The sequence below is a fragment of the Hibiscus syriacus genome, unplaced genomic scaffold (genome assembly GCF_006381635.1).
Source record: "Hibiscus syriacus cultivar Baekdansim isolate YM2019G1 unplaced genomic scaffold, ASM638163v2 tig00110293_pilon, whole genome shotgun sequence".
Classification (NCBI taxonomy): Eukaryota; Viridiplantae; Streptophyta; class Magnoliopsida; order Malvales; family Malvaceae; genus Hibiscus; species Hibiscus syriacus.
The window spans coordinates 8,460-20,621 of record NW_024062665.1 but is presented as its reverse complement, the minus strand read 5'-3'; the positions used below and the strand labels follow the sequence as shown (position 1 = coordinate 20,621).

The 12,162-nt window shown below is 34.0% G+C and overlaps 2 pseudogenes; both read right to left on the bottom strand.

The window, feature by feature from the left end:
* Window positions 1-971: 971 nt before the first annotated feature.
* LOC120116294 lies at window positions 972-2,995 on the bottom strand (annotated as a pseudogene).
* A 3,166-nt stretch (window positions 2,996-6,161) lies between these two features.
* On the bottom strand, window positions 6,162-7,826 carry LOC120116314 (annotated as a pseudogene).
* Between the last annotated feature and the right edge of the window lie 4,336 nt (window positions 7,827-12,162).

Sequence of the window (12,162 nt, the reverse complement as noted above, 5' to 3'; positions counted from 1 at the left end):
CGAAAAACTTATCAAAAGTGTAATTTTTAGGTTGAAACCAAAAATATTACATTCTTCATAACAATTATGTAATAGCATAATTATTCCGATAAACCTAAAAGGTACGGTTTAAGACATTTTCAGTTGTAACTGAAATCATTACCATTATATAACATTTTAGGTTTGACATGTAACATATAGGTTAAAATCACCCCAAGTAACATGTTTAGTTGTAACCAAAACTATTACAAATTATATAACTTTTTAAGGCGGACAAGATAACATTTTAAGTTAAAAACCGTCACAAATTAACCTTAAATTAGTCTGCCGTACACGCGGTATGTATTGTACCTTTCTGTCTGCCTTTACCTCACGAGTCAACTAATGCATAAGTGATGATCACAAGATTCATCCTCCAATTTGTATTGATCAATGCATTTGATCGGGGTTATATATATTTGTTCATTAACAACCAAAGAAGAAAGGTAGGGAATAAAATAAAAATACTCACACTGTTACACATGGAAAAAGTGAGAGATAGGTTCAACTTATTGCAAAACATATGTTGATTTTTATGTGATTCTACCTCATATATTTTCAGCTTCATTTGAATAAATAGTGTTAAAGGGTAAAGTACTCTTATTGTAAACATTAAGTCCAAAAGTTCCAAATGAGTCCAACTTGGGGATGCTAAGACAACGTACAGTAAATACAAAATAAGTCATAGAGTCATAGTTGCTGATTTAAGAAGCGCAAACTTCAATACAGTACATGGTCAATAAAAAGAAAACAAACTAATATAAACAAATAATGCCTTATATGAACCAGTAAGTCATCAAAAAATTAATAATAATAATAATAATGGCCAACATAAAAACACCACTTGCTTAGCTTACTCCAGTGTGGTTTTTTTTGTTTTTTCAAATCAATTTCAGCTCTTCTGCAGCAGATCATTAGCACATTTTGACTCATTCAAGCCAACTTAGTCCACTTCAACAAATGAAGTGCGTCGACATCTGAAGGGTGATTTTGCCCATGTATAAATCATTTAGTGATCGGGACAGAGAGGCAAGCATATACGATTCAAAGTTTCATGAATAACACCCATACCCTTAACCCACTGAGCTTCAACCAAGGGATTCAAATTCAGATGATTTTGCAGTAACCTAACTCTATACATGATTGTATCAGTTCTACCACAGAAATGAGAAACACAAGAATGTGATGGCTCATCAGATGCCAATCTGATCAAAGCCAAAGATATAGCCCCATCCACAGGTTTCGGGTCTGAAAGATTTTTATCACCCATCATCTTAATATCCCTCTCGGTTGGGAAGTAAACATCTTCATATCCATTTATATTTGAGACTTTCAAATCTTTACCGTAATGTTTAATTGCTTCAAGTTTGGGGGATTCATGCTTGTGTGCCAAGTTAAAATACAAGAGAACCTCAAGTGATAAGAAACAATTGTTTTCACCATTCTGAAGTTGTGACAACAGAAGAAATCCAGCCATCTCCTTCCAACACCAGCATACCACTTAATGATATCAGCATCTTCCAATGCGAATAGTAAGTCGATTGGCCTGGGACGACCCATATTATTTGTAAAACCAGCCATTCTAACAGCCTTCCTAACAAGTTCTATAGGAGCAGAAACCTTCATACACAACTTGGTCAGATCATCTACTGTGCGCTCAGAATATTTCTGTTCCTCTCTTCTCTTGCCCTTTTCTTCTTCCTCCAATACCGTTCTTGCTTTGGTAGGTGCCAAATGCTTGTCAACTTGTTCTTGGAACTTGTCATAAGCATCAACGAGATCTGGTGGCAACTGATCTCTAACATGTCTTAAAGATAAAAAATCACCTCTAGAGAGCAGCCGATCCCAGTTCCATCTTTCTTCCAAGGACCCCAAGAACTCTTGTACAACGTCGTCTGCCCAAGTCCTAAAGATTTCTCTAACCTCAGTGTCAATTTGATATTCAGATTTAAACCCATCTTTACTCTGCTTCAACTTCTTAAAGACATGACTCAATATTTTCAAACCCAACTTTTCCTATTCATCTCCCGAGTACTCCTCAATTCTAAAGCTTTAGCTTCCTTCTGTCTAAGATACTTCTTCTTCGCTCTTATTGCCTTTTCTGACATAGGGGGATGCAAGACAGAAGGAGGAACTCCTAAAGATTTCTCTAACCTCAGTGTCATTTGATATTCAGATTTAAACCATCTTTACTCTGCTTCAACTTCTTAAAGACATGACTCATATTTTCAAACCCAACTTTTTCCTATTCATCTCCGAGTACTCCTCAATTCTAAAGCTTTAGCTTCCTTCTGTCTAAGATACTTCTTCTTCGCTCTTATTGCCTTTCTGACATAGGGGGATGCAAGACAGAAGGAGAACAGCCTGCAGCTCAATCCCCAAAAACATAATCTTCTCTGATACTGCACAATGGATGGCTGTTTTAACTCTATTGACCTTACCCCAAATCTTCTTCCAAACATCCAAACACGGTCCTTCAACTCCCTCGCTAACACCTAATACCAATATCTATCCAAGTACCTAACCGCATAAACTTTCAACCGGATTATAGAAAACATTTGAGTTACTGAAATCATGCTCAACTAACTCAAATTTAGAGGTCTTCTTATTAACTAGAAGCCTCATTTCTGAATTTCTCTATCAAATCTATGGAAATAAATTAATCAAAATAGAACACAAGCCAATTTCTTGAGGAAGCCCTCTCCCTAAATAACAGCCACCGAATTTAACTCTAACCACTTGACATCGAACAATTCTTTATCACATCAATCAAGAAAGCATCCTTAATTTCTCTCCAATAAACGTTACTTATCGACATTAACTCATCAAGCTTGTTAGGACAAAGGAAACATAAACCACAGCTTGGGTTTGTTACATTGCTCTTTAAGTACCTAATGGCAGTATGTCTGCCCATTCCAACACGACCGCCATAAGAGAATGTCACAAACTTTTCATCATAAACGATTTCCAGCACCATCCTAATAGTTTCAATCAGAACTTTTAGTTTCAAATTTGGTAAAATCAAAGGCTCCCTGAAGGACTTGGGGTCCTTCTGACACAGCAAGAGGAAATATCGAACTTGTTATGGGAAATTTCATGACCTATTTCATCAATGGAGAAGTATTTGGAAACGGGGGCAGGAAGCGTCGTGGATGATGATGAGAGGGGTTGGAGGGTTTTGGCAGGCCATGAAGAACGGAGGGTAAAGCGATGACGTTGCGGAGGATTGGAGAAAGTTCCATGGGAGTATTGGCTAAGAACCAAGGATTTGAGGCGGGAATCTGTCAAAGTGTGGTTCCACAATGGTTTGAAGAGAAGGGATGATTAAGGGAAGTGACTGTTTGAGGGTCTTAAGCATGAAAATACAAAATTGATACAGAGTGACTAATGGCTAAACATAAAATGTCCACAATAATATATAGAGTTAATTATATTTACGTCTCAAATTATGACTTCTATTTTAAAATGGTATTTAATTTTGTAAACATTTAAATATCATCCCCAAGCTATGACTCATTTTAAATTAGTCATCAAATTTTTGAATATTTTAATTCCATCCCCAAACTATGACCTTCATTCTAAACTACTCCATAATTTTTTTAGCATTTTAATTTCATCACACTATAAGTATATGTGAATCACATCCTCTGTTAAAATCATTCGGCCAAGTTATATTATATGTTTGAAGAAAAATTAGATTAAACTATGGTTGAAACTAAATAAATATTTGGATGAAATTGAAAGATTCAAAAGTTTTGTGATCAATTTAAAATGAGAGTCATAGTTTAGAGACGAAATTGACATATTCCAAAATCCTTTGGTTGTTGCATGTAAATGTTGTCTCGAGTTATCCGCGCAAGAACTTGTCTTCACGTCTAGTTGTTCCAATTCAAAATCAGCACAGCTACTATACCAAGTAAGACTCTAATCAAATTATGCTTCACCATCAGAGAAATACAATGTGAAATATACACCAGGAACTTGATTGTATCCTTTAACAATTAACCTTATTTTATACATGGATTTTTCTATTTCAGGAGTCCATTCTTGTTTCTTAATCACTCACAACGAACAACTATTTATCATTAAGAAATTTTTACCAAGTTTCATGTATTGTTTCATGTAAAGAGATTTCATTTTCTATTACATAGACATCTTCGACTTGCTTGTGTCTCCACAACTAACTTCCTTGGAGTACGTTGATAGTTCTTGACTTGCATATGTATCCTCTGTCACGTTTAATGCATAAGCAACTGGACCAACTTCCACATACATTTGTAAACATTTGATTTTCTTCTGGGTGTATTTTGAGCAATAAATATATGATTCTAATTTTAGCCGAAGCGTCTATGTCAGAGAGTTCGAGACTTGGGTATTTGTCTAATTTCTGGAGATGCGTCTACTGAAGATCATGTACTAACCTAAAGCTTTGCCTTCTTCAGTGTTTGTGTATGATTTCCGTTAGTTGAGTACTCTGACTATAGGGTGTTGCTTTGTTGACTCTCCCGACTATAGAGCACAACTTTGTTTGATCCTTCGACTATTAAAAGTTACAAAATGGTTACCCGACGATTCATGTGTTCTAAACTTGTCCTTTTTCTATTAAAATTGACGATCGTATGAGTTAGACATTAACCTGTGATTGTGATATTATTAAAATCTGGTCCTAGAATCGTTTGAGTTTATGTTGTGTATTGATTCTCCGTTTACATTGTGCCATCGAGTCAGTGTTTGAAATATTATGTCGGCAAACCAGTGATTGAAAACGACGACGGTGTCAGTAGACATTTAAATTAACGTCAACTCAATCAGTCATCATTTTTAACAGAAATGATGAGTTTGGAACATATAAGTCATATGACAATTTTATAACTTTTAACAATCGAGAAACTCAACAAAATAATGTTATAACCAAAAGACAATTTTATAACTTTTAATACTCAATACACTCAACAAAACATTACTCTATAATTATGGGATCATTTGTTTATTTTATCTTAAAATAAAGTAAATGAAATCGTCATTTAATAACTTTCTGAGCATGTGCTATATTTTATTAAAAAAACAAACCATTTATCAATGTAAGGTATTTAGAATACTGAAAGGCCGTGTCATACCTGATTCCAAACATGAAGGGTACCTTGTGAACAAAACCTGTACTTAGATAATCTCAATATATTAGTTTTTGCTGATGCAATCTATATTACTTATATTTTTACTTCTAGTTGGGTTCCCCAATCAAAGACAAGTCAACTTTCTCTTAAATCCCACCTAATATTATTTCATTGAAATCATAAGCGAGACTCCTCCCGAGATAGAGCCCAAAGTATACCATATTTTGACATCAAACACATATTTTTAAATTTTTAAATTTATTAACAACATATTTATATCTTATAAATACATTTAAATTTAAATCTCTATAGATTCTTTTACCACGAATATATAAAAGAAATATACTTTTTAAGATGATCCGAATCGAACAACTACATTTACAAGGTGTATATGCATTGTCAGTAGGACAAAAATTCTGAACAGATATTACCTTGAAATTTTCTTATATAATATAGTAGAAAAGGATTTGCTCATATAAAGGGCTGGAAAAATTATTTTCATTCATGGTCATTACTGCTATAGTACACCATGGCAGATGTTTGGATTACCTAGCGACATTGGAAGACGCTGGATTACTCGACATCGTCTGAACTATAATATTGTTAGCTTGCGGCATGCATGTATTTGGAAGAAGTCGCTAGATAGTCATGCGTCTTTTAAAGTCGTCGGATTCATACATCTCCAATAAACTAGTAAGCAATGGCCCAATATGGAGAAAAAAAGTTCCAACATTTATGTGAGACAATTTTATTTTCTTAAATATTGTTTAGATAATTTTATTGATATCATCTTATAATTACATTATATCATAAAAAAAACGATATTAAACGTGGTCTTGGAATCCTTTGAAAATTAATTCTGTATTTATGAACATACACAACTCCATCTTGATTCAACATCAGCTGGAATCCATTTCATTTTGGATATTACAACATCTTGCATCTAAGGGACTCATTAAGGCTTAATTTTAAAAGGGGAACCCTTCTTATTATTCAACGGTGGAAAAAGAAAACCCTTTTTGCAATTACTTAAACATGGGAAGGAGTTTGTATCAGGTGGGGTTGGAGCCGATGCAACGCGCTTTCCACGCTCCGACCGGCTATTCTCGGCGAACTTGAGACTCGATGAGTGCATACCTTTTTTCTTTTCGTCTTCGTTCCACTCCGAAGAGTAATAATGTTCTTCGGTGGATTTGACGACGTCTTTGGAAGGCGGGAGGAACATGCCGCCCCATTGAGGGAAATGCACCAAAGACACCGAAGAGTGCAAGCCACTATCATAACTCCCATCCATGAAAGACCAGCTGCTGTTGAAACCTCGAAGTGAGAAGAATATTAATTGTGTTAGTCCGGACCCGAAGTTCCCACCGGCACCCGTTAGACCCGAAATGATGCCCAAAGACCGTCGCGAAATGAAGGGGATGATGCCGAAAGTGGCACCACAAGCACTTGAGCACCAACGGAGAAGAGGATCATTGACAAGATAGCAATTGGAAGAGAGTTGGCACGGCCTAGCCAGATACAGAAGACACCTCCCATGGTTTGTAGGAACCACAGGACCCAAAGTCTGCCTCTCATGCCAAATAACTGCGCAGCTTTGTCGGACGCGTAGCCACCAAAGGGACGAGCAAGAAGGTTTGCCATACCAAAAGTTGCAGCAATTCCCTGCTGTGTGTAGTTTGAGATTAAACCTGTCATAAAAGTACTCAGCAATGACGTTATCAGTTGACAATTCAACTCCCATGGAGTATCCATAGAGAAGAACAAAGATCCAAGTCCTGTAATTTGTGATGGCATACCATAGCACCTGAAATGAAAATACTTTTCTTTAGAACAGAATTGAAACCATGGAAATTAGCTTCATTTGAATCAGAAAACATATAAAGTGCTTACCTTGCCGAATTTATCTTTTGCGACATTACCCTTCTTCTGCAGACTGCTAAGGTTCCCATCAGGCAAGTCCTGGCCAAGTGTTAAGACCAAGATCCCCATGATTATAGTAGCCATCCGGGAATAAAGAAAGCGATTCTCCAGGCAGTGAATGGTAGATCCAGCTCGTCGAATGATATCATAAACTAAGGGCATTAAAGTTGAGTTGCACCTCCTCCCATGTTACCCCAACCAGCTGCAGTTCCATTAACAAGCCCTATAATCTTGTTAAACATAGTGCTCATCCAGTACTGGCACGACACGAATGTAGCCAGTGAGAACCCGATCATAAACCGAACGGCAATATAACCTCCGGCGTCATTAACAAATGACATGCAAAAGACGGTCGGAGCCGATAACATGATCAAGAAAGCGCAACCGTAACGGGGTCCCAAAAGGTCACAAACGGCACCCATTACAAGCCTTGAGAATATACTTCCCGAAACAGAAGCAACCCCAGCATTCCCAATATCTTGCTTCTTTAGGTTGAGGTTATCACGGATGATGGGAACAAGGGGCGCTGCAGCGAAAGTGGAGACGAAGCAAGTGAAGAAGGAGATCCAAGATAAATGAAAAGTTCTCATGTGAGGATTAGCGAAAGAGAAGAGCTTGAACTTTTGGCTTTGTGCTCCGAATCCACCGGCAGGTCGAAATTAGCTGTTGTATCAGTGGGAACCATAGGTGAAGCTACTGATATGCAAAAGTTGGTTCTCTTCCAGTAACTCCATGCATGGAGCTTCCTGGGGATCCCTCAACCTCACTCATTTTCTTTTTTATTTCGCTCTTTTTTATTTGAACCTTGTTGCCTTGTTGTTTAGAGTAAACGAAGATGGATGGTATATATATATACACCATTGGCGTTGACATTTTTAGAGGTGTTTAAAGAGCTAATGGAGATTCCCAACAGTTAAGAATCCTCTTCGCCGCATCTAGCCATGAATTGTACAAAGGATAAGTCTCATCGTATATCCCAAAGGTTTAATTCGACACTTTAAAATATCCGATAAGCTTCTTAATTACCACACTAACCTCATCTTATCAACATTAACAACAATTTTTTAAGTTGTTATATGGTGGAGATAAAGGGCATTACAGGACATTAACTTCGTTCAAGTTGAATTTGAGAGCCAAGTAGCTACATATATATAATTGATTATGATGTGCCAGGTGAAATGTAAACCCAAGATGTTGACTTTAATACATAACTTTGTATATATGGCTTTAAACTGAAATTTAAGTTACTTGTGAGAGTTTATCTTTTAAATATTATGTTGTATTCATATTAATAGATATTTATTTAGATATGGATGTAAAAATGTTTTTTAAAATATACAATTTTATTTATTTTTAAATTAAAGTATTTTCATATTTGATATTTATAAAATAACCAAATATATCTTCCAAGGGAATTTCATGATGGTGGTCGTGTTTTAGTGATTAAATATAATCGAATTAATGGGTCTAAAAACAAAAATATTGATTAGTAAATATTGAATCAGAATATATTAAATGAATTCAGTAATGTAATTCAAATGCCCAAGGATATATGTCCAAAACTACTTGAGCTATCATTCAAAATCCACTACCATGCGAACTTATCGAATGGAATTATCGGTAAAATAGAATGTTATTATTTTTAGAAATTTAAATTTTGAGTTACTATATCTATAGAATGTTTGTTTTATTAATAGATTAAAAAATTAAACAGATATGACATGAGATATTACATGATGGATAGCCTGGACTTTTTTTTCACGTCGTGGTTTGCTTACCAGTTGACTGATGCAGACAGAAACTATATGATACTGCCTCATTCTACCCTTTCATAGTGTCTGACAGTTTTTTTTTTTTGGGAGTATTGCTTTTTTTGAGAAGAATGTCAACGTTATGAAAGCTTAACAATTGCCTGCTAATGGGCTGAGAAATTGGAATCATTAATCATTTGAGAGTTATGTCAATAGTAAATAATTTGATGGTGTAATTTCATCAAGTAGCTGACCTTTGCCAGTATATTTTTTTTATGTAAATAAAAATCGCTAATTTTATTAAAATAGATGAAAATCCAAGATTATATTAATTTTTATAACTAAAGACAAATTAAACATATAATTATGATATTTTCTATATTCATTGACATAAGAAACAAGCCACTTATGATCATACAAGGAAAAGATTAAAAATCCATCCCAAAAATTGAACAATATAGATAAAAATAGATCTAACTGCATCGAAAATAAACCATAATAAATGATCAAACTATTGAAAGATCACGAAAATAACAAAATAGAATCGAGTGTCATGAGAAAACCATCTTCAAACGCAAGCCGCGTATCCAAATCCAATCCGAGAATCCAAAGCATAAAGATTAACATGACAACAAATAAGTATCATCTTGATCAATCGAAATGATGTCAAATCTAACCCTGAAAAGATTTAAAAAAATTAAAAGCCAAAACGATGGAAAAATATTAAAATTAAGTCAAAAAGACAAATAAAAACGTTGACAATAAAACTAAAGATGTATTATAAAATATAAATGAAAAATAATGAATATCTATTGTCCAAAATCAACACAAAATTAGTAAGAAAGAGGCCAACTTCTCAAGTATAATTAAAATAAGATGAAACTCGTCATAAGAATCCAGCGGCTCACTATTATTTCCAAGGGACAGAGAGCATGGAATATTAATATATGTCATCTGACTTATGCATCCCAATGTACATACACTTTTTTAATCTATGAAATACGAAGACTTCTCAATATGTCATTCATCTTAATACAAATTAGTAATTTTTTTTAGCAAATATGTACACATTTAAATGGTTTATATGGAAAATATCTTTGAATGATGACATTTGTTTACTAACAAAAAAAGGAATAATGTCTGCTGTAGCAAGATAAAGCACCCGCCGTACACACGTACAGTTTGATATATATCTTTTGAATGATGTCATTCGTTGATTAATATAATGTTGGTATGATATTTTTTTATTTTTTTAATGATGATGTGATATAAGTATAATGAAACGTTAATATTATCTTTAATTTTTTATCGGTGGGTTATCGAAATAAAATATAAACTAAACGTTTGGTATAGTTTTGAAAAATAAAAATTAAGTATCAAAAAAACAAAAATAATAATTTAGATAGTAATTATCCTTAAAAAAAGGTTAAAGAGAATTGAAGAATGAAGATAAACTCGAGATATGTATAAGAGATGAGATTTAATGTGATTTGACCTTATCTACTTCCATGGCTTGAAGAATAATAATTCACTATAAACGTAAAGAATATGAAGAATACAAATACATAATATCACACGTATCCACTATAATCGCTTGGTTCATTAAAAAAAGGAAATAGTTAATATTGAAGTAATGGTTCTTTGAACATGAAATATCAAATTATATTCTAATATTAATACACTGAAGAGATGAAAGATCCTTCTAATTGATGGTATAGTATTGTATAATATGGTATAATATTTTTCTTTGAATAATATTAAACCTTATGAATAAACAATTCTTTGAAATCATTTATTGCGAGAAAAGTAAATAAATAATGATCTAAGTCTTTTTAAACATTTTAATGAAATACTTTTTTACCCACCCCAATTGTTCGAACTATGGCTTAAAATTCTTTCATTTTTAAAATTTTTTATTTATATTTAAATTAATTTTCATAAAATAGAAATGATTATTAAATAAAAAAAAGCATGTTTATATCAGGTAAAAAAAACGTGTCCAAGAAAACTATTATATTATCTATAAATATTTTTAAATTTACTTTTTTTTTTTAAATTGAATTTGTACCTTATCTGTATAGGACAATACCCTGTTTTTAGTACAATTAAAACAACGCCTATTGTTTTTTTTTTTAATTAGGATCGTTTGATAATGCTTCTCAGAAGTGATTCTCCAACAAGTTTTTGCGTTGCCAGAATTTTGGTTCGACACTTTTCAAACATAAATTTTTAACTAAAAATCAACTGTTTGAGATTGCTTTTACGTTTAAAACAGATTTTTTGGGGGAAAACACTTGAAGCAGAAATATAATTAATATATATCTCATGCAGAGATGGAAAAAAGAAAGTCTTCTTATTTGATAAACATAACATAAAGCCATATGATTGCAGGCATGCCCCTTCAAAATGCCCAAAAATACAAGCTCACAATAAAAATACTGGTTAAAGGAATAAAGATAAAGCTTTTTTATATTTTAATATAAAACAAAGCAAGAATGAAGAAAGCTTTTATATATTTCCCAGTGTCAACTTTCAGATTCAATGGAAACCTTCAAGCCATCCAGCTGCTGCTGCGAAACCAATAAATATTCTTTCTGCTAATACTTGTATTTGAGTCTATTGCAACTAATTCCATCACACCGGCGAAAGTCTGTTCTCGTTTCATATCTTAAGTACTGCTACTTCCACTTCTTGGAACCGGTTTGTATAGCACAAGAGTAATACTTCGAACGAAAGCGTTGAGTAAATCCAAGCGCCACTGCAGATCTTGGTGGTCTCGGTTTTCAATGTAAAGATGATTTAAAATCACGTTTGTCGGGGAAAGGAAGACTCCCGGATGTGTTCATGTAGCAGGGTACCTAAGCAAGGTACGATGCAGCTGTGGAGGGACAAGTGGTGGGTCACGTGCATCATCTTCGTTCCCAGGGTACACATTATTATAACTAGAATCTGGTGATCTTGGCACTTCAAACCCCATGACAGTTGCTTCATCTGCAAAAGAATGCATGTTAGAACACCGCAAATCTTTTTCTAATGGTCTATAAAAATTACCAAGATTCAATGACATACTTGATCTTCACCATTGGTTTTTCATATTGACAAGTAACACGAGAGGCTACGAGGCCTAAATCATAACACAAGTGAGCCTGAAACAAAACCATTATTCCTACTGTAAGAATTTCAGTCTGACAAGGCAACAGGTGAAATTAACAGTTAAATAAGTACACAAACACTTGGAATTTTACAATGAAAAACAGTCATTAAACCATAATTCAAGAAGGCCCCACTCAAACCAGAATATTTCTCTACAGATGAAAGTTTGCCACAAGCCAATTAAACCCCATCACTTTGCACTC